The sequence below is a fragment of the Vombatus ursinus genome, unplaced genomic scaffold (genome assembly GCF_900497805.2).
Source record: "Vombatus ursinus unplaced genomic scaffold, bare-nosed wombat genome assembly UNPS02014794.1, whole genome shotgun sequence".
Classification (NCBI taxonomy): domain Eukaryota; kingdom Metazoa; phylum Chordata; class Mammalia; order Diprotodontia; family Vombatidae; genus Vombatus; species Vombatus ursinus.
Genome location: NW_020954572.1, coordinates 3366943 through 3391520, shown reverse-complemented (window position 1 = coordinate 3391520; position 24578 = coordinate 3366943).

The window sequence follows — 24578 nt, the reverse complement described above, 5'->3', positions numbered from 1 at the left end:
CTGTAGCCTCAAGGCCACATGTAGCCTTCTAGGTCCTTGGGTGCAGCCTTTTGACTAAGTCCAAGTTTTACAGAACAAATCCTTTTATTAAGAGGATTTGTTCTGTGAAGATCAGATTCAGTCAAAAGGCTGCACTTGAGGACCTAGAGAGCCACATGTGGCCTCAAGTAGGAGGTAGGAGATACGTTGTTGTTGGAGCTGTGAAATGGTATAACCATTTTGGAAAGTAACTTGGAATTGTGCAAATAAAGTCCATGTCCTTTGAATCAAAGACTGTTACTGGGATTATAGTTCAAGGAAACCATCAATAAGAAGAAAGTATCCATATGCTCTAAATTATCTACAGTGATAGCTAAGAATTGGAAACAAAGTAGATACCCATCAATTGGGGGAGTGGCTAAGCAAATTCTGGTACATGGATGTAATGTAATATTACTATGCTCTAAGAAATTATATGTATGATGAATACAGAGAAGCGTGGAAAGATCTATATGAACTGATTCAGAGTAAAGTAAGCAAAGTCAAGAAAACAATATACACAGTAACTGCAGGAATGTAAATGGAAAGTACAGCTACACACCAAAAAAAAAATTGTATTGTAACAAAATCATAAAGATGAAGCAGGACTTGAAGAGATATAGGACAGACATGAGAAGATACACCCAACCTATTTCTTCATGGAGGTAGAAGGTCCATAATTGCACATGTTTTCAGACTTTTTCAATGTATCAATCAGTTGTGGGTTTTTACCCTCTCCAAAAACAAAACCCACCAAAAAACTATTTGTCATATGGAATGAAAGAAGAGGAATACGTGAGATAACTATGGCAACCAAAGAAACAGAAAATATCAATTAAAATTATTTTTTTTTAAAAAAAGAAGAATCAGGAAAGGCTTCCTGTAGAAGTTAGGGTTTTAACTAAGACTCTAAGGAAGCCAGAAGGTAGAGATGAGGATGGGGAGCATTCTGTGCATAGGGGACAGTCAATGAAAATGCTGGAAATCAGGAAGTATAGTGTTTTATTCAAGAAACAGCAAGAAGACCCATATCACTGGATCAAATAAAATGTGGTGGGATGAAAGGAGTAAGAAGACTGGAAAGTTAGTGGGATGGCTATGTAATGAAGGGCTTTGAACACCAAGCAGATGATTTTATATTAATCCTGGTAGTGATCTTGGACCTTAAAATATGATCAATTCAGTTCAGTTCACAGACATAACAGAGGACTGGCCAATGAGAATCCAGTCCTGAGCATCTGTACAGGGGACCCATGTGGATGTTTGGTGAGCCTGTTCATGTTGACTTGGAACGGAGGGGCATGACTCTCCAAATTAGAACATATGCAGGTATTCTCTATTCTCATTAAGTGAAAAAAAAAAAAAGGTCATTTGGTTGGCTGCCACACCAGAACTGAGTATGTACGCAAAAGGCATCGCGTAGACAAACCGCTCTCTTTTCTCGGCTGTGTTTTGTAAGGAGGATGAAATCCTGTAAGCCTCTGGATGGGGAGAGACACCTCAGACCTTCTTCTCCCCATGAGTGCATGTCCTTGCTGTTGTTTCTATCCTTGTTGTGTTTATTCCTTCCTGCTCTTAGGTAGAGGAATATTGGAGATGGGACAGAGTAGGCTACAGCTTTGTTAGCTTTGAAAGTTCAGGAAAGCTACTGGGGTCCAAGAATTAGGAGTTTGTCAAGAGCCAAGCTCAGTGAGTCACCACTACAGAGGAACAATCTGCTTGACCCGTCCCAGGATATAGCATCCCACGTCCTGCATCAAATAAGTGACATCCAGTGGTTGCACCACATTTGGAAGTGAAGTTGGTGGGGTGAATACTTTTATCAATCACTTTAAATTTGAACTCACTCTCCAGGAACCAAAGCAGTAGGGAAGAAGGGTTATTGTGCTAAGAACTTTATAAATATTATCTCATTTGATCTTCACAACAATCTTGGGAGGTAGGTGCTATTATTGTCCCTATTTTACAATAGAGGAAATTGAGGCAAACAGAGGTTAAGTGACTCACCGAGGGTCACATAGCTAATAAGTGCCTGAGACCAGATTTGAACTCAGGTCTTCTTAACTCCAGGTGCTTGACTCAGTGCTCTATCTACTGCACCTCTTAGCTGCCCCTAGTTACTACAGAGAAAAGTGTATCTGGTGTTGAGAGTGTACCCAGTAACAGGGGCTTGAGCCAACAACATTAAAGAAATATATCCCAAACTTCTGGAGGTATCCCTAGATCACTGGGGAGGAGATGGAGACAACTTTGTTCTAGGGACCTGATCTTTCAGTGGATGTTGGAGGCAGGATAAGAACCCCCTTATATATAGGTCTAAGTCTCTATAACTATGTCTATTCATGTATTAATTACCTACCATATGGTAAATACCATACTAGACACTAGGGAGATACAACATTTGGATGAGGCATGAGTTCCTGTCCTCATGGAGCTTACAGTCTGGTTGGAGATATCTACCACATACAGTACAATACATGATAAACTCGTATGAGAACTAAGTGGGAATACAAATACTGCAAATGCCGTATGATAAGCTATAGTTTCTACACTTAGGTTGCTTATATTTGGGCCATAAAGGGCAGTTAGTAATTTAGCCATATGGGCAAGGTGAGTTGAGGTAATTAATGGGTAGGGTGGTGAAAGTCAGACACTACAGGCATATAAAACAGTGTAAGTGAAGGTCCACAGATAGGGAGAAAAAGGCAAGACATGTTCAAGAGATAGAAAGTTGTCCAGTTTGGCAGGTGCATAGAGTACGTGGAGGAGGGATAGTATGAAATAAGGCTAGAATAGTAGGACGGAGACAGATTGTGGGGAGCCCTGAATGCCAAATTAAGGGATTTATATCATATTTGGTAAGCAATGGAAAGCCATTGAAAGATTCTGAGCAGAGCAGAATATAATGACTAGATTCACATATTAGCAAGATAAAGAAGGATGGATTGGTGGAGTAAGAGGTGGATTTGAGACAAGAAAGTCTGTAAGGAGGCTACTAAAATCATCTGAGTAGATGTTAATGAGGGTCTGGCAGTGGGAGTAGAGAAGGGATGGAGGTGAGAGATATTATAGAGATAGGTATAATTTGTTAGCTATAGTAGATAGATTATGTGTGATGTATCATTTATAATATTGTATAACTTAAATATTCATAATAATAAAAATAACATAATATGTTCTGTATAACATATAGGTGCCAATAGGTAGATGCTAATGAGGGTTTGGCAGTGGGAGTAGAGAAAGGACAGATGTGAGAGATATTACAGTGATAGATATAATATACTAGATATACAGATATCCCTTCCACATTGTGACTTTCCTCATTGTGGTTCTGATATATCACGGGTTAGCATAAGAAATTAAATGGCAATATTTTGGGAGTTCTGTAGAAGCCACAGATGATTCGCAAAGGTCAGAAGATGACACAGAAGAAGTTTAGAAACTCAGAAATGCATGAAATATATGTATAGTATTGTATAATATCAACATATTTTATCTTTTAATACTATAATAATTCAAACTTCTTCTCTGGTATGAAGGGAGGGCCAAAAAATTTTACACAGATTTTCCCATGGGAACATCATGTCTCTAACCGCATAATGTAGAAGGGATAACTGTAATGGATATATATTATATATATTCTAAATTTATAATATAAATAACATCATATTATGTGTATGTATTATATTATCAGACATTTGTGACATTATAAATAATATATTATGTACTTGTTATATCTAATATATTACATATGTTTCTGTAATCTCGCTCACATATATCCCTGCTCCACCCTCACTTCCAGATCCTCATTAACACCTACCTGGATGATCGTAGTAGCCTCCTTACAGACTTTCCTATCTCAAATCCATTGCCACCACCACCATCACCAATCCATCTTTCTCATGCTGTTAGACTTATCATACATATACATTACATATACATATACATATACATATACATATGCATATACATATGCATATTTAAAATGTAAGAAATATTATAGAGATAGATATTAGAGTGGGTGATCAATTGGATGAGAGGTGAATCGGAGGTGACGGATCCCTAACATAGCAGTACCATAGGCAGAAGTGGTAAAGGCAGAGGAGGACCAGGTCTTGGTGGAAGATGATAAGCTCGGTTTTGAACATGTTAAATTTGAGCAGCAAGAGGAATATTCATGAAGATTTAAACAGGAGTCACAGACTCCAATGAACGGCGTGTCACATTAGACTTGAGATGAAAGGCAGTGGGTTGGAGAAGTAATGGCCATCACAGGGTTTATCACTGCTCCATGCCTGAGATCAGGCCCTGCACAGCTTAATTCTAAGCCATTTGCAGTTTGATTTTGAATGTCCCAGGAAAGATTTTTACATGTTACCATTAATGGTTGATGAAGGAAAGGGCAGTCTGTTAATTGGCGGAAAAATTCACTAACTTCCAACAGCTAAGAGGTATTAATTACTTCTGGATTGGGTAAGAAAGAGTAGAGATGCCCCTAGCAATGAAGTTAAAGGCACAGTCCCCAAGCTGCCCATCCAAAGGAATCTTTCCCAGCAGGATTTATTGCCTCATTCGTGAAGCTTGTCGGCATATGGAGCGAAGAATCCCTGACCTGCCTCCTTCCTTCACAGGGCTATTGTGAGGAATAAATGAGGTAATGAGTGAGAATACTTTATAAACTGTAAAGCAAAATACAAAAACAAGAAGGTGATTTGTTCATTCAGCGAACATTCATAAGCACCTATCTGCACAGAGCATCGTGCAGGGTACTAAGAGGAAGATGCTTAAATATAGGTAGGAATTAGTCCCTACCCCCATAGAACTTATGGTCAAGTCATAATTATGGCGGAGAGAAATAGAAACACACAATTAATCAGAGAGGTTAAGTGACTGGCCCATGGTCACCCAGCTAGTAAGTACAAGAGGCAGAATTTGAAGCCAGGATCCTTGACTTCAGAGCCAGGGCCCATAGGTTTACAGCTATAGATCTGGAAGGGCTCTCAAAGGGCATCTAGTCTAACCCTCTTATTTTACAAATGAGAGAATTAAGGCTAAAAAGGTAAATGACTTGTCTCAGATCACACAGGCTCCAAGTGTCAGGGGCATGATTTGAATACAGGTCATCTGACACGAGAGCCAGCGCTTGTTCACTATACCACACAGTGGTACACTCCAGTGTACCACTCCAGGGACATTGTTGTTCAGTCATGTCTGATTCTTTGTGACCCAGTGGACAATATTATGCCAATCTTCTCCAAGGGGTTTTCTTGGCTGAGATACTGGAGTGATTTGCCATTTCCTTCTCCAGATCATTTTACAGATGAGGGAACTGAGGTAAAGATTAAGTGACTGGCTCAGAGTCACACAGCTAGTAAGTGTCTGAGGCCGGATTTGAACTCAGGTCTTCCTGATTCCAGGCCTGGCACTCTATCCAAGGCACCACCTAGCTGCTTTTATTAGACGTTTACAAATCAAAGTGTCATGTGAGGTCCGAAGGGGAAGGTCATGAACAACCAGGGGAATCAGGGAAAGATACATGGAAGAAGTGGGATTTGAGTTGGGCTTTAAAGTATGGATAAGAATTCAGGAGGTTAAAAAAAAAAAGAGGAACGTCATTCTAGGTATTAAGTATAATGAGTAGGGCAATCAATCAATGGGCATTTGTGTAGTTCCTGCTGTTCTAGGTACGGGCATACAAAGACAAAAATGAAACTGTTTTGCCTTCAAGAGGTTTAGATTCTATTGCAGAGACAACACGTATGTACAAAAGATACTCAAGATAAATGCCAGGTTAAATAAAATAAGGGGTTGGGGGTAGGGAGAGTATGCTGTCAGCTGGAAGAATCAGGAAAGGCATCATACAGAAAGAAGGACTCAAGCAAATTTCAGAAGGAAACAAGGGATACTAATAAAAGACAAAAGTGAGAAGAGCATGCACTCAAGACCTCCATGGCAGAATGGACAGGGTTGGACTCGAAATCAGGGTGGCTGGATACAGGAACACAGGCATGCCCATTCCTACTGAGCTCCTGACACTTTAGAGCAGCCAGTAGGCTGATCGATGCTCATTTGTTATCTGATAAGGAGAGTGATGGATTACACTTTAGGGCTGTACTAGAGCCAGCTTGGCCAAGAGCCGATTGTTAACAAGTTTCGACTCCAGTGTGAGCATTTATACCTCTGAGTTCAGCAAATACTACAAATGGGGACTTGATTTATTAAGAAAATGATGGAGAAAAATATCAACAATGTAGATTAAACGTAAAAGTGTGTCCTGACTGCATTTTTTTCCTTTCCTGGAGATCTGGTTGTTAAATCAATATTTACCAGCATCCTGGATATAGTTTTTCAAAAGTATTTAGTATTAGTGTGGGGACTCTGGCCAATGAAGCCAGTGTACAATAATAATTATTTGGGGTCTGCTATGTCCAGGGCATAGATGTTGGTACTATGTCTAACTAATAAGGTTTCAATGGCTTTGCGGTGCTTCAGTTATTTCATTCTCAAAATTGCCCTCAAGTACACCTTTTTCCAAGGTAAAGCATCCTGAACTGTCTAAGGTTTTTCATGCATTCTGACATCCCTCTATTAAGGCACCAATAACCTCATTCCATTGCTTAGAGATGAGGCAACATGTGGGTAAGGTCTGAGGACAGAGCCATTTTAACAAGTAAGAACTGAGTGCCATGAGGAGAAGTTTGAGAAAGCCTAGCTTGAGGAGACTCTCATGGCCAGGGATCCTTAACTTTTGAGGTGACTCCTTTGGCAGTCTGATGAAGCTTATGAAACCCTTTTTCAGAATAATAATTTTAAATAATTGAAGAAAAAGCTACTTTTTAGTTAAAGGTTAGGAAAATAACAATTCTTTCCCCCATCCAAATTCATAGACTTTGTGAAATCTCTCCATAGTCCCCTTAAGGATCTTAGGGACCCCAGGTTAAAGACCTCTGCACTAGGTTATGGGTAAGATACCTGAGTTGGATTGCTCCACTCAGACTTATCAGGTGATCAAGACTTTCATTTCCCCACAAGTCCACCAGAGAAAGAAATGTAAGAGAAATGAGTCACATCTCAAAGTTTTTCCTCTCCATAAGGTTATGCAAACATTTACCCGAGGGCAGCCTGCAGATCCTGGGGCTTCAAGGTAGGCAATGCTGCCTGAGTGTCCAAGGGTCATGGACCCTTTCTGCAGCTAGGCCCCTTAGGTAGCCACGGCCCCTGCCACCCACTCTCAGGTGGGTGCAGGCTCTGAGGGGCTGGTGGATTGACTGAGAAGGTTGGTGGCGTATGTTGAATAGTGGTAGATCAAAGAGATCAGCCTTTAGAAAGAGTCAATGGCTGTGGCATGAGAAGCGTGTAAGAAGAGAAGATCATATAGTTCCTGGGTTTGTCTTGGCAAGTAGACTTTTACATGATTGCACATGCATAACCTTTATCTGATTGCTTACTATTTTAGGGAGGCAGGAGGGTAGGGAGGGAAGGAGGGAAGGATAGAGTTTAGAACTCAAAATTTTATAAAAAAAAAAGTTGAGGGGCAGCTAGGTGGTGCAGTGGATAGAGCACTGGTCCTGGAGTCAGGAAGACCTGAGTTCAAATCTGGTCCCAGACACTTGACACTTACCAGCTATGGGACCCTGGGCAAGTCACTTAACCCCAATTGCCTCACCAAAAAAAAATGTTAAAAAATTGTTTTAACATGTAATTGGGGAAAAATAATTGTGTGTGTGTGTGTGTGTGAGTGTGTGTGTGTGTGTGTGTGTGTGTATAAAAGATCCCATAGAAGAGTGAGAGGAGGCTTGCAGAGGAGAGGCTAGACTAGACAGTATCAGTGCTGTGGAAGGAGGAAGGGTGTTACAATGGAAAGCTCACCAACTCTGAAAGCAACAGAGCTGGGTTCAAATCCTGCCTCCGATGTTTATTTTTTGTCCAGTCACTTACCCTCGTTGGGAGTCAGTCTCCTCGTGTGTAAAATAATCAATTGGGCTGGATGGCCTCTGAGACCCTTTCAGAGATCCCCTCCCATCTGTTCACGTGTGGACTGCACACCCGCCAGATATCTGACCACACCACTTCCCTGCACGAGAGACTCCAGCATAAAATACAAACTCTTGACTTTTTAAGACCTTTCACAGCGAGGCTCCAGGCTTACTGCTCCCTCACTCTACTTTCTACTGCCTTGTCTTTCCCTGCTCACAACGTTCCATCTCACATCTCTCTGTGTCTTTGCAATGGCTGCTCCCCCCCCATACCTGAAATAATGCTCTCTCTCCTTATTTCTGCCTCAGAGAATTCCTGTCTTTCAATCAGGTCAAGTGCCACCTTCTATCCTGCCAATCCTTGTCCCTACCCCCTCACCCCCTCCACTGAAACTACTTTATATCCATATGGTATTGATTTTGCTGGGCCCTGGGGGAGGAGTGGGTGGGAAGAGGAAGGGGGAAACTAGAACGCTTTCCATCTTTTTCTCCACCAAAGACCCCTCTCCATCTTTGGATCCATGTATTTGTGACCTATATCTCCACCGCAGAGCCCCAGAGAAATTGGCCAATGTTTCCTTATCTGTGAAAAAAGTGGGCTGTATTCGATGGTCACTTAGATCCCTTCCACCTCTAAATGTATGATCCAATGGGAGAAAAAAAAGAAAAGAAACCCTATTCCTTCAAAGGGGCAACTAAGTGGTACAGTGGATAGAACACTGGGAATAGAAACAGGAAGTCTTATCTTCATAAGTTCAAATCTGGTCTCAGACCTTTACTAATTGTATGACCCTGGGCAAGTCACTTAACTCTGTCTGCCTCAGTCTCCTCATCTGTAAAATGAGCTGGAGAAGGAAATGACAAACCATTCCAGTATCTCTGCCAAGAAAACCCCAAATGGGGTCACAAAGAGCCAGACATGATGGAAACAACTGAACAACAACATTGCTTCAAAAGTCATCTCCTCTAAAAAACTTTTCTGACTCCCCCTTCTGAAAGTTATTTCTCCCTCATCAAATTTCCCTAGAGTCTTTCGTTTCAATCTTCACTTTATCTGTGTCACACTCTACCTTGTTCCATACTTACCAGTATTCATGTAATGTTCTCCCTCCTAGAGTGTAAGTGCTTTGTGGGGTGAGTAGGTGGGCTGGAGGATGTATTTGTGGACTTATTTACACAGTTGCTACATTGGGATGAGAAAACATTATTTAGGAAGTTATGAACTAGATATTATTGCAGGTAGGCTTAACACGTCATATTTATGATTTAGATTTTCTAAGTCAAAGGCAGTGACCATTATTAGGTGAAGCTATTAAATTTAGGTTGACATTTTTATAGCTGCTTTATATTTGGGGAAGTCACACTTAAGAGATTCCCAGTTTACTGTAGGTTCTGGTGTCCCATTGGATCCTGGTAAAGCGAATTTAGAGTCAGGGTCAATTTATCAGCAGCTCAGCTTGAAGATTGTGCTGAAATCCTCTGTGCTTTGCAATATCACTTGGGGGAGGAGGGAGAAGGGAAGCAGGAATGCACAGCCATAGGCAGACAGAAGCACTTCACACAAGGAGGAAATATCAGTACCCTCTATGAAGCTTTAGAAAATTCTTTTAAATTAATTTAAAAGGTCTGAACCCTTGTTGGTATAGGGACCCCGGTCAACTAAGCCAGACTGCAGCAGTGCTTATGGTTATGCTGTATATATGCTATGTATAGAATCCTGTGCTAGGTTGTAGGAGATAAACAGTATTTAGATGATCCAGTGATCAATGGTCCCTTTCCTTATGGAAATTATTGTTTGATAGAGGAATGAGATATCAATTTTGTGCCTCAAAGATCCGTTATATTTTGGAGGGTATTCCCTCCATCAGTGCAGGGCTCGACACCTCTTTGTGAGTTGCTATGGCCAAAAAATCCATTTCTCTGGATCTAACCTGGTAATGAGTCTCATAACTTAAACTGGTCCTTGGATAGCAGATATTGGGGCCTATGGTAGGACTTGCCAGAGCTTTTCCTCTGCTAGTATAGCCTTAGAGAACTTGGGGTCACTTTTACCCCAGGATGAGGCATCAGATTGGAACTTTGGTAGAGTAAGATACCCGCCTAAGTAAGTATAGTAATAAGTGCATTAAGTACATTAGAGAGATTCAAAACAAAGCTCTAAGATCTGGGTAGCAAGGTTGGTACTGACAGGGACAATGAGAGAGGCAGGGAGGCAGTATGGCACAGGGCATGTTTTTTGTTATTGTTTTTTCACTAGGCAATGAGGTTAAGTGACTTGCCCAGGGTCACAGAGCTAGTAAGTGCCAAGTGTCTGAGGCAGGATTTGAACTCAGGTCCTCCTGACTCCAGGGCCAGTGCTCTATCCACTGCGCCACCTAGCTGCCCTCGTATAGTGCATAGAATCTTGGACTGGAAGGCAGAAAGCCTTGGTTAAAGCTCTGCCTCTCCTAGCTGTGTCACATCGAGCAAATGCCTTGGCCTTCCTGAGCTCCAGCTCTCTCGGCTGTGAAACAGGAGGATTGCACTAGATGATCTATCTCTAAAATGTTTTCCAGATCTAACATTTTATTTTCAACTAAACAAACATTCATTTTCTCTCTGTCTCACTGCACCCCCTCCACTGGGAAAAAAAAGATAGAAAAAACAAGTCTTCTAACAAATATGTATAATGAAGTAAAACAAATTCCCACATTGGCCATGTCAAAAAATGTATATCTCATTCTACCTCTTGAGTCCATCATCTCTTGGTCAGGACTCAAGTAGTCAGCCAGTCAGTCAATAAACACTTATTAAGCACCTACTATGTGCCAGCACTCTGTTAAGCTCTGGAGATCCAAGAGAGGTTAATGACAATCACTTCCCTCAAGGAGTTCACAATCTAATGAGTAGTATGGACCTTTCCTCTGGAATGGTGGTTGGTGATTGCATTGATTAGAATTCTTAAGTCTTTCAAAGTTGTCTTTACATAGTTATTGTATAAAGAGTTCTTTGCCATTATGACAGATCTACCATTTTCAAAGGCAGCTAGGTGGTGCAGTGGTTAGAGCACTGGGCTTGGAATCAGGAAGACTCATCCTCCTGAGTGCAAATCTGGCCTCAGACACTTCCTAGCTGTGTGACCCTAGGCAAGTCACTTAACCCTATTTGCCTCCATTCCTCATCTGTCAAATGAGCTGGAGAAGGAAATGACAAATCACTCCAGAATCTTTGCCATGAAAACCCCAAAAAGGGTCATGAAGAGTCAGACACAACTGAAACAAATGAACAATAAAAAACCTTTTTCAAAGGTCTTTCCTGTGATATGTGTATATATATATATATATATATTATGCATATATATGTGTGTGTGTATGTGTATATGTGTGCGTGTGTATACACACACACACACACACACACACACACAGTCAACTTTCTGGTGATAGGCCTCTCTGCACTTAGCCGGGCTGGTCCTTTGGTGACAAACATAGTCTATCCCTGTCTCTATGCTGAAAGCCAAGGGCGTGCTTGAGCTTATGCTCTGTTGGCATAACCTTTGAGAATCCAGCGTCACCCCTAGGCCATGTTGGGGCACTGGAGGAGGATGTCAATGGAGGGAAATATGTAAATACATCTAATAAAATTAAATGCAAGCTTTTAGCTAGTCAATTTAAAGATACTGTGGTTGGGTTTCATTTAAAAATCCTAGGCATGCTATCCCAGGTAGGTGTGACGATCTAAAGGGAATGCCCCCAAGGTGACTATCTCCTAGGTGTGAAGTGATTGGGAAAAGCAAGCCTAACTTGAACAACACGTTAAAAACAACAATCTCATTATTTAAAGCTGAATTGAAGTGAAAATCCTATAGAAGCATTTCTGACATTCCCATTAATGCCATGTGGGCTCATTATGATGGATGGTGCTAATAAACACCCAGGGAATAAGAAATGATTGATTAGGCCATTACTTTAAAGTGTTGCTGAAAACTGCCTTGCAAAGTGTGCTTGCGTCTCTGTAAATGAAAAATGTATGTTCAAATAGTGTCAGCCGTATTAAATTATCTCCCTTCTGTCAGAGTATATGTAAATTTATGTGTACATCCACAGCTCAAGAGTGAGGTGGGGTATTTTATATGGGCATGCATTTACATGGTTGGGGATGCATCCCTATTTATAGTTACTATGAATAGAGCTGGCTAGCTCAGTTCGTTAGCACATAGTACTTGTGAGACCACTGTCTTAGCTTGAGTCCCATATGGGCCCTTAGCTATGTTCTATTTAATGGCCACAGGGTGCAACCCAATCACAAATGGCTATTGTGCAAAAAGGTGTCCTTGGTCACAAGTGAAAATGAGTAAGGGTCCAGATGGGTCCAGATGGATCCATGGCAGTTCTTCATTATGACCCAAAACAGCCCCTAAAGGGCATCGCCTACTGACAATGGATATCATCTTTGAAATCAGAGATGTTTAATACACGTATTAATGTAACTCAAGGTTAAAGATTCACCACAATGCCTGGCATGCAGTAGGCACTTAATAAATGCTTGTTGATTTGATAATAGCTAATGTTTGCCATAGGTAAGAATAATCAACAAAGTGATCAAATATGATTTTGTTCACATCGCCATTTTAAGACTGTTTATTTTAGACTAACTAGATTTATTTTAAATAAGACTAACTAGGTTTACTTTAAGTAAGCTTTTCTATCTTGATTAAAGAAATCAATGGCCTTGTAAATGACAACATATTTAAATATATACACCCTGAATTTCATACTAACAGGCCAAGTACAGCTAAACTTTTCATATCACAAGGTTTTTAATGCTCTATTACCTCTCACAATAAACAAAAGCATAATCATTTCTTGATTGTTCTTTCTGTGACCATCAGTTATAATTATGATATGATTTATTAGTTATATTTAGTTATAACTTACATACAGGGTGACTCTGAAGTGAGCCTCATTGAATAACATGTGAACTGTTTTTAATGAGGCAATATAGTAAGATAACAATAATAAGATAATAATAATAATACCAATATAGTAAGATACCTATTTTTCTCTAGATTTAGAAGGGCCTTCAATATTTCTTTATCAATGGGGGAGGGGAATGACATATTCTTTTTGTTCTAATGACTTCTTCTCTAAGATTGGGAGAATGTCTCTATATTTACTGTTCAGAAGTACTTCAAGGCCAAGTGGAAGAGGAATCCCACATAAGTTGCTAAGTGGGTGTTTAAATTCTGGGGCAGCAAGGTGATGCAATGGATAGAGCACTGGGCCTGCAGTCAGGAAGTTTCATTATATTAGTTGTATGACCCTGGGTAAGTCACTTAACCCTGTTTCCTCAGTTTCCTCAACTGTAAAATGAGCTAGAGAAGGAAACGGCAAACTATTCCAGTACCTTCACAAAAAAAAACCCAAACAAAAAAAGACCCAAATGGGGTCAAAAAGAGTCAGACACAACTGAAAAGACTGACCAACAAAATCTGTGGTTTAGGACATGTGTCTGGTTAGAATTATTTGTATGATTAGACTAAGTAGATTTTGTTTGAGGACCAGGGAACCCCTTTATAAGTAATGCCAATGCACACTAGTGAGCGAACTTTTTGATGATATTTATTTTGACTCCTCAAAGCCTGGAATTGTATTCATTTTTCTCTAAAATGCTTCTCCTTGGCTGGGTTTGGATAGGTAAGTTTGCCAGACAGACAAGGGGCCTCTGGGTAAGTGAGGCACTTCTAGATTTATTTTCTGATTGGAAAATGCCACTCCATACCTCCTTTCAGCAAACCAGTTCTGTTTAGTTGCCAAAATAACTCATTTCCAAGGCAAGCTAAATGCTGGCTCTCTGGAATCCTGCTGAGTGTATCTAAGCAGTTTCAGGGCTACATACCAGAAGCACCCTGTCTAAATGTAACATGTTTTACATAGGCAACTAGTGCTTTCTTTAGTTCTGGTTCATGGACACACATAATGAGAGCAGCCAGAAAGTACAAGAAATTATAGATTTTAGAATAATTGCTATAATTTATGTATAAAGGTAATGAAACACGTTTCATGATTAGCTAGGACGGAATGTGAAAAAACAAGGTATTTTTAACTTGGACACTGAATGAGCCAGTTTGGAGCTCAGAAGATAATAATGCTTAAACATGACCATACATATGTATAGTGTGGTGAGGCAGTGTGGTATAGTGGATAAGGAACTGACTTTAAAGACAGGAAGATCTGAAACACATGGACAAAGTGACCCTGGGTCACTTAACCTCCACGTGCTCTAGGCAACTCTACATCAGTGTAAGGAATGTCCTCACCTGGGAGTTCTCTCTACCAATGAGTCACAGATCTAGTCCATATTGCTACATAGGTAGGGTATGCACTATCTTTGTATGTGGGAAACATTACTACTCTCCTACCTCTGAATTAATAGGCTTATCTTGATTAATTACCCATTCTTTAAAGCCCACTTCATATCCCATCTTCTCCCTGAAGCCTTGACTGAGCTTCCAACCTGAAAGTAATCTTTCCCTTATTTCATCTTAATACTTTGTATTCCTCTTATGCACTCATCATCATCATTTTCCTTATTTGAATTATTTTTACATTTCATGAAAACAAAAGCATGTAATTATAGTACCTGGGGTACTGGGGTTAAGTGATTTGCCCACAGTCACACATCCAATACGTGTCAGAGGCAGGATTTGAACCTATGTCTTTCTGACTCCAAGGTCAGTTTTCTATTAACTACTCCTGCTGTCCTTGAAAGGTAGCAGTAGATGGGCATGGTGGTGCACCTCTGTGATTCTTGCTACTGGAGAGGCTGAGGCTGGTGGACCAATTGAACGTAGGGGTTCTGAGCTTGGGGTTCATATAATAGGGCCAAAATTGATGGAGTTTCCCTAAATTCCCTAAAACAATGAAAGCACAAGCTTATTTTTTAAAAAAAAGTACCTATCTTTTGCTCTACTAGACTATACATGCCTCAAGGGCAGGGGCCATGGCTCATTCATCTTTGCACATTTTCAGCAGGGCCTCAGATAGTGCATTGCACACAGGAGGATGTTAAATGAATTTGTTTTGCCCTTCTTTTAAATATTTGAGTGTTAATGACCAAACGTAGAAATTATCAATGTAACTAAATTAGATTTATCTTACATTCTCTAGCTTTTATGCACTTTGAAAACTATTTCCCCATTCGTTAGCTCATTTAATCTTCTCACCGACACTGGGGAATAGGCTGGCCAGGTACTGTTCAACAAATGAAGCAACTGAGGCCCAGAAAGGGCAGAATGACCTGCAACAAAGTGAATTAGAGGTAGACCTTTAACTGGAGATAGTGTGGCCTGACTCACCTCTAGCACATTTCATACTCTACTGGGTTCTCTCTCTCTCTCTCTCTCTCTCTCTCTCTTTGTGTCTCTCCTTCCCTTCCTTCCTCCCCACCTTTGTCTCTGTCAGTCTCTCCCTCCCTCTCTCCTCCCTCTGTCTCTCTCTGTCTCTCTCTGTCTCTGTCTCTCCCTCCCTTTCTGTCTATCTCTGTCTCTCTCTCTTTCTCTCTTTCTCTCTGTCTCTCTGTCTCTCTCTCTGTCTCTCCCTCCCTCTCTGTCTCTGTCTCTCTCTGTCTCTCTGTCTCTGTCTCTGTCTCTCCCTCCCTCTCTGTCTCTCTGTCTCTCTATCTCTCTTTCTCTGTCTCTGTCTCTGTCTCTGTCTCTCTCTCTCTCTCTCTCCACCCACCCACCCCAGGCTGATCTGCTGTCTAAATGACAGGTGAATAATAGAGAAGGCACTTTGGCCCTGTTCAATGCAGTGCTACCCAGGAGTTCCAGCAAACCACCCACAGGGTGCAATCCTTTTTTGACTCATTCTGTGATTCTGTGTGGATCTGCTATTGCGTCTGCTTCGCAACAGTTCAGATTAAACCAAGTCCTTTTCTCACACCTGAGGTAGGGACAGAGAATTGGCAGTGGCAGATCATAGGAAGTATGTGATCACAGTATTTAGGGTAGAAAAATAATAATAAAAATAATAGCTAGCATTTATATAGTGTCTACTATGTGCCAGGCACTGTGCTAAGTGTTTTTACAAATTTTAACTCATTTGATCCTCACAGCAACCCTGGGAGGTAGGTGCTATTGTTATCCCCATTTTATAAATAGAGAAACTGAGGCAAGTAGAGGTTTAGTGACTTGCTCAAGGTCACACATCTGAGGCTATATTTTAACTCAGGTCTTCCTAACTTCAGCTCTATCCACTGTGCCACCTAGCTGCCCCCCATGCCACCTAGATGCCACTTTATAGACGAAGAAACTGAGGTACCTTGATGTGTTCTGCCAAGTCCTTTTGACTCTCTACACTAGGTATAATGGATGTATAGTTAACTCTAAGGGGGGACAGAGATCTCTGTTTTTGTGTCAGGAATTCCAAGAAGAAATTACTAGCTTTGCCTCTTGCCTCCAATGTTTCCGGTGTCACTGGAACTTTAGGATCATTTGCATGACGACTATAGGTTGTTGGGGACTTGACAGGAGTTGGTAGGACAAATGAGAATTGGTGCAAGTGTTCATCCCCCTATGTCAGAGAAATCTTTTTTTTTTTAATTTTGGGGATGCAGGGTGGATGGAGACATGCTGCCTGTGTTCTGAGGTGAGGAAGAGTAAACGAAATTAAGTTACCCTAATTCAACCAGGAATAAGGGCTAGCTGGGTATAATGGCGCACACCGGTAGTTCCTGCTGCTGGAGTGTCTGAGGCTGATGGATTGCTTGAGTTTAGGAGTTCCGAGCTGCAGTAGGGCATAAGCCAATCAGGTGGCTATACAAAGATTGGCTCCAATATGGGAGTGGAGGGCCATAGGCTGTCTAACTAGTTGTGGTTAGTAAAACAGAGCAGTTTAAAGCTTTAGGTGCTGATCATTTTGGGGGTTGGGTTCATGAGTGTCTACTGAAATTCCAACCTGAGCAAGATAGAGAGATTGAGCCTCTGAAAAAAGGAGAAAAAACAAAAAGGAGTTGAGGAAGGGCTGGTGAACTTCCACAGGGAAGAATGAGTCAGAGAAGTCATATAGCTGTCTGGGCCACCCCTTTTGCATACCTGTGGGGCTTTTTTTGTTTGTTTCCTTTGAAAGACAATTGGGGTTAAGTGACTTGCCCACGGTTACACAGCTAGTGAGTGTCATGTGTCTGAGGCCCCATTTGAACTCAGGTCCTCCTGACCCCAGGACTAGTGCCTCACTCTATCCACTGCACCACCTAGCTGCCCCTGTTGGGCTTCTTAATGGGTAAGACGAAGAATGTTACTAGCCTGGAGAAAGGCTCTATCCTAAACCAGCAGTGATAGTGATGGAAGCCTCAGGGACAGTGTGGAGACTCATAGGAATGGTTTCCTTGTCTTGTTGAGAACCAAGAAGCACTAGAGTCCCTGGACCATGCAAAAGAACTGTGTGCTTAAAGGATTTCTGGGGATCTGTTTCCCCTCCCAACCACCGGTGTAATAATCTGCAGAATACCATACTTATTTGTGTATTTGGGGCAGGGGTGCCAAAAATGACTCCATTTTTAATTTTTCCTTTTTATTTCCTTTGCTATCCTGTTCCAATTAAATTCTTTGCTATTTGACTTAAGATTCTTGCCTGGTTTGTTAATAGAGCATGCACTGGGATGGGGGCATCATCTAATATTATCCCCACAATGAACCCAAGTTATTGTGCAATTTCAGAGGTGTCAACTACCCATTACATAATCTTTTTTTCCTCCATGCCTCTTTGAATTAAAATCCAATTCACTTCTCAGTTTGGGTCTTTGGCACCTCCCACCTGTATTACTATAACACAAAAGCAATTAATAATTTTTTCCCAAACTCGGGCATCTCATTTACTGAGTTCCAAATTGGATTTAAGAGGCATGAAATCATATCTCAAACTAGAGAGAGAAATAGTTGTTCATATAATTGCTTTGAATTCCTAACCTTTCTTGATTTTCAAGAAATTTTTTGTTTTATTTTTTCAATTAACAAGCATTCATTTTCTTTCTCTCCACCACTTCCCTCTCAAATAAACAAAGAAAGAAGACAAAGAAAGCCCTCATAGCAAATAGTCACCATAAAGCAAAGCAAATTCTCACATTGGCCGAATCCCAAAACCCTATGCATTCTTTAAAGGGCACTTCACCTGCTCATTAGGACCTCTCTTAGCCCTTTGTCCCTATCTAATACACTTAGCATATAATTACTGTGGACTATCCTTGTTTGTGTCTGTTTCTTATTCTCCTGTTAGATAGTTCACTCCAGAAGATCAGTGACCTTGGTTTATCTGCCATACCTTTCACAGGGTCTTGCATACATTGAGCATTTTATTTTATTTTATTTTATTTTATTTTTCAATTAACAAGCATTTATTTTCTCTCCTCAACTCTCCCTCTGGTGAGGTTTAGGGGTTTAAGGGTTCTGGGACCCCAAAATCAAAACATGCAGGTCCTGCCCGAAAGAATTCGACCCAAGCCTTCTTTCAAAGACAAGGTTTATTAGAACATCTGTTATATTGGGCAGACTCTTAAGGAATCTGAATGTTAGTGTGCTATTGGCTAGATTGTAAGAATCCGAGCAGTGGCTAGATTTTAAGAATCTAAGCACCTTAATGGAGACAAGATGACTAGGAATGGCCAAGTAGTCTGGGGTGACTGGAGGAGGGGTCGAAGGAGGATCTAGATGGGAGTGGCCAGTAAACTGGAGTGAATAGAACTCCTAGGACCTAGACCACATGGCCAAGGGAAAATGGAGCCTAGCTAGGATCAAGGGTGGGAAATGGCTGGGGGCCATAGGAGGTAAGACAATGGAGGGCTAGGCTAGGTTAAGGGTAACAGAGAATTGGGAGATTGGGCATAGCCACAAGGAAAGGTCAATTGATGGGATTATAGCCTCAGGCAAACGCCAGAGATTTGGCCCTGTGGGAAAGTCCAGGGTTTTTCCTTTCTGGGGTCCAGATCCTAACCCCATCACCTCTACCGGAAAAAAAAGAAAACCAAAATTCTCATAACAAATATATATAGAAAAGCAAAACAAATTCTTACATTGGCCATGTTCAAGAACGTGTGTCACATTCTGTACCCTGAGTCCCTTACCTCTCTGTCAGAAGGGTAGCATACGTTATTATGGATCATCTGGTTGGTTGGTTGTTGCATTGATTCAAGTTCTTAAGTTTTTCACACTTGTTTGTCTTTACAATGTTGCTTTTTTCAATTACTTTTTTATAATGTTATTTTTAGAGTACACATTGTTTTCTCTCACTTCACTCTGCATCAGTTTATACAACTCTTCCCAGGTTTCTCTGCAATTGTCCCTTTTCATCATTTCTTATGGCACAATAGTATTCTCTTACATTCATATACCTTCCTTTGTTCAGTCATTCTCCATTTGCTAGGGACCCCATAGTAGACATTTTACAAAGTATGTTAAACAAAACCTTCTTTAAGCCTCTTTGATGTACAATATCTCATTTAATTCTCAAGACAACTCTCTCAGGCAGGAATTATATTCTCCCTTGAATAGTAGAAGAAACCAAGGCGCAAAGAAATAATATGAATTGTTCAGAGGCACACAATGATTTAGTGGCATTTACAACTATAAGCAAGGTCTCACTGAAAACCTCAGACCCATTAATTGTCACTGATTTGGTCTTTTCCCCCCTTACCCATACAAGACTCCTTTGATCCTTATGTGGAATGAATGAATGAATGGAAAAGCATTAATATGCGCTGGTAGGCTTTGGGCAGCTACGTGGTGCAGTGGACAACAGAGCACCAGGCCTGCAATCAGGAAAACCTAAGTTCCAATCTGGCCTCAGACACTTACTATCTGTGTGACCCTGGGCAAGTCACTTAATCCTGTTTTCCTCAGTTTCCTCATCTGTAAAATGAGCTGGAGAAGGAAATGGCAAACCACTCTAGTATCTTTGCCAAGAAAACCCCAAATGGGGTCAAGAAGAGTCAGACTCGAGCGAAACAAGTAAACAACAACAAAGCATTGGGTTAAGTAGTGGAGGTACAAATAGAAAAAGCAAAATAGTTCCTTTTCTCAAGGAGTCTGTACTCAAAAAAGGGGAGATTATACATATGGGGGGAAGGTGACCAGGGAAATCACAGGGGTGATGAGATGATCCATAGGTCAGTAAATGAACTAACCCTTTTGAAAAGCAATGGTATTTACTGTTGATTTGAGTACTATGCCCAGAACAAGATGTGGAAAAAGAAAATTGTTCCAGGAGATGAAGGGCAGATGGCAAGATGGCCTCGGTGGACAGCTAGGTGGAATACGCTGGCTTGCTGTGGGGCCAGCTGGATGTAGTATACTAGGCAAAATATGACTCAGGACTAATTTGAAAGCCAGGTAGATTAACTTGAACGTAGATTCTGTCAGTGCACTAATCCAGGTGGGGAGAGGTGGGGCAGCAGGATAGATCAATATGTGGCTGGAATGTGAAGCAATGATCCACATAGTGGATAGGGTATTGGACATAGAGTCCAGAAGACCTGGGTTCAGATCTTGCCTCAGGCACTTATTATCTATAAGGTCCAGGGCAAGTCACCTAAATTTCTCTGTGCCTCAGGATCTCATCTGTAAAAAGAGAAGATTGGACACTGGAGTCTACTACTAGAGTCTAAATCTATAATTCTGTGATCTCCCTGATGTAAGCAATCACCCTACTAGCACAGATTGCAACTCCTCTGCAATTTTATATCCTTTGTCATTCTTTCCTTGATAGTCTATGAATGGGTCTATCCAAAGCACTGGTGGGGGGAGGAGTCTTCTGAGTCTTTAATATCTCATGGTTATCAGTGCATCCAGAGTTGAACTGCACCTGGGAGAAAATTTGACTGAGAAATAGCTAAAGAGAGGGATGAGTGGGAAGGTCATAGTAGCAATGATAACAGTGAGACTGGGGAAGGGGAGAAGCACAGAAGGAATCCCTTAGGGCAGCCAGACCAAGGGAGTCCCAGCCTTTTCCCCTTTGGAGATTGGAAGGAAAATGGGTCCTGGAAGAGCGATACCATGGGATGAGTCTCTGGGGATGTTAACTCTGCAAAGTTACAATCTCCCAAGGACCTCAAGGTGAGATACAGGGATGGATGCTGACTGTTGGAGTGACAATCCGCACACCACCTGGGTTTTGGCACCTTGTTGACCAGTGGTAGTTACAGCTCAGAGTACAATGCTCAAGTTATCCAGCTATTACCCAGACTAGTTTTGAGAGGTGGCCATGGTTTAGTAGATAGAACCTTGGAATCAGGAAGAAATGGGTTCAAGTCTTACCTCCGACACGTGCCAGCTGGGTGACTTGGGGCAAATCATTTGACTTTCTGGGCCTCTATTTCCTCATCTATAAAATGAGAGGGTCAGATTGAATGACCTCTGAGTTTACTTCTGCTTCTAAATCTATGTTCCAATGATCCTAAAATAACACTTTCAGTGTGCCATTTCCTTACAAAGGTACCCCAATCGCCCACAGGATTAAAATCCAGATTCCTCAGACAGACTCTCAATAGTACACATCTTCCATAGTTCAGCCCAACTCTATATATACAATCTCCTTTTCCAATATTTACTCATACAACTCTCTAACCTCATCAGCCTGGTCTCATCACTGGTCTATGATAGACATGCCGTACTTACCCTGCCTGGGTATCTTTGTTCATGCTCCCGGTCCAGCCCAGACTGCCCTCCCACCTCCTTTCCACCTAACAAAGTTCCGTCCAGCTTTCAAGGCATATTTCAAGTTCCAACTCCTTCTGTAAAAGCTCAAAGTGATTTCTCCCATCTCTTCTCTACTGCCTTTACAATTTGAACTTTACCAGGTAGTGCTTGATTATAAAGTCTTGTATTAAGTTCTAATTATTTTTAATGCCCTATTCTGAATTTATCCAGCTAGCCCATAAGTCCCTTAAGCACAGAACCTGTGTCTCTACTTCCCTTGTGTCCTCCACATCCCCTAACCTAATGTTGGGCACACAGTAGAATCTTAGTAAATATAATTTAACTGACTGAATTCTCTCCCCATTTATTATTGACTTCTCTGTTTCTTCCTTTCTGGTTCTATCTCTTTAATGACTGATATCTATATAACTGCTTTAGTAAAGTCAAGTCAACAACCATTTATTAAGTGCTTACTATATATGAGCCAGGCACAGTGCTAAGCGATAGGGATACAAATACAAGCTGAAAGATAGTTCCTGCCATCAAAGAGCTTACAGTCTAATAGGAGAAGACGACAACATAAGAGGAAACTGGAAAAGGTGGGGGGGGGAACCTGGCAGAGAAAATCCAGAGTCAGGAGTACAGCCTAGAGCAGGGGTGGGCAACCTGTGGCCTCGAGGCCACACGTGGCCTTCTAGGTCTTCGGATGTGGCCTTTTGACTGAAGGATTTCATCAAAGGGCCACACTTGAGAACCTACAGGGCCTTCAGTCAAAGGGCCGCTCTTGAGGACCTAGAGGGCCACATGTGGCTTTGAGGCCAAAGGTTCCCCACCCCAGGCCTGCAGTCTAAATTTATAATCCTAATTAAAGCATGGATTACGTGGGCATTCCCTTGAAAATGCAGATTCTGGGAGGAGAAGCCATCCAATCAGAGGGAGAGGTTGAAGGGGTGGAGGGAAATTCCCGTATGAGAAATCCAGGAATGAAGTAAACCGTACAAGGTGAAGAGGTTCTGTGGCACATAGCACAGAAAGTCCTGGGCTAAGTCAGGAGTTGCTGTGTCAAGGGGAATGAAAACAATTGACAAAAGACTTTTCTTGAAACAACCCTGTGAAGTAGATAGTGCAAGTATTTCCTCCCATTTTACGGATTACATTTTAAAAGGAAAACTGAGGCCCAGAGAGGTCAGGGGACCAGCTTATGTGTCATATGGCTGGTGTTCAAACCTAAGTCAGAGGATCACAGGAATTAGAGCAGGGAAGGGTCTTAGCGATAATGAAGTCCAACCACCTTATTTTACAGCCAAAGAAATAGCCTCAGAGAATTTAAATGACACCAAGGTCATCTGGTAAGTAGCAGAGCTGGAAGTCAAACACAGGTCCTCTGACTCAAAGTCCAGTGCTCTTTGGGTGACACCACACTGCCTCTTTAATAATATGTGGCTTTAGATTCTCCCACCCCCAACTGCTCGAAAAAGTGTCTGTGTCAGTGATTTTACTTACAGTGAAAGAGAAGCTTCAACCAGACAAGCAGAAAATGTTGATTCAGGGCTGGGCATTGGCTGGATAAAGCCCTGGTGACCTCAGACCCATAACCATCCCTCTAGAGTGACGACCTCATTCCCAGGACCCTGCACATCACTGAAGCCAGTTAAGCATAGGGGGCCCCCTCTAATCTCGAGAATCTCCCTGCCCACTTTGCTATCCTTTTTTTTTTTTTTTCCATTTCAGCTCAAAGGCTGCGCCTAGCTGGCAATTAGCTGACAATAGCTTTTTGGGACTGAATGGTAAATGCTGTCTTAGCTCTTAATAACAGGTCAATAATAATGATTATCAGAGCTGACATTTATACAGCTCTTTCAAGTTTGAAAAGGGCTTTACAGACATTTCCTCATGTGACCCTCGTAACAACCCTGTGAGACAGGTATTACAAGTGTTCTTATCCCTTTTTTTTATCGGTGAGGAAACATGCATTGGAGAGGATTAAGTGACTGGCCCCTGGTCACACAGATTGGAAATGTCAGGGGCATGAGATGAGCCCGCGTCTTCCTGACTTCCAGTCTGCTTAGCCCTCTATCCACTGCCTCTTAAGTAAGGTCAGCTGTCATTACTCGTGCTTAATGGGTACTTCCAACAGATCCCTTCTCAGTTTCCCAAGAGCTTGGTTAGCCATTTAGTGCCTTTACAGGATCATAGGATTTTGAGATGGAAGGAATCTTCTTCCCTCATTTTACACAGGTGGAGACTGAGATCCAGAGGTGTTAGGTGACTTTCCCCAAATCATAAAAAGATGGTATTGGAATCTAGGTTCTCCAATTTCAAATCTGATGTTCTTCCCACTAAACCACTGCTTCTTATCTCTCTTAGGGAAGCAACATGGCATAATGGGAACAGCATCAAGCTAGAGCTGGGTCTAGCCTTAGTCCTGCCCTTTTCTTTCTGTGGGCCTCAGTTTCCTTATTGGCAAAAGAGTGGGATTCTAAAATTCATTACCTCACTTTTCTTTGTATTCTTTCCTTTTCCTTACTCTTTAAATAATTTCCCTAGAGGGTAATAATTAGGTAGGAGCTAAAGACAAACTCATACCTTCCTATTTTGCTGCTTTGAGAAAAGATGGATGGTGGTATGGGTGGAAATCATTGGTGGAAGTGAGTATTTCTGATTATCTATGATTTTCAAATCTCTATGCCACTTGGCCTGGCACCATGCTTCTAATTGCCTCAGATATTTGAGAGTTAAGTGTAATTCACAATTAGCAAGAGGACTAGACAGAAACACCACCAACAACAACATAGTTTTCAAGGTGTACAGAGAGAGAGGTGGGGGAGAGGATGGGGTATGGGGTTAAGTCTCTATTAAGTATTCTTCATCTGACTTCCAGTGCCCTTCCTTGGAGTTACTATTAGACACAAGTTGGAGAC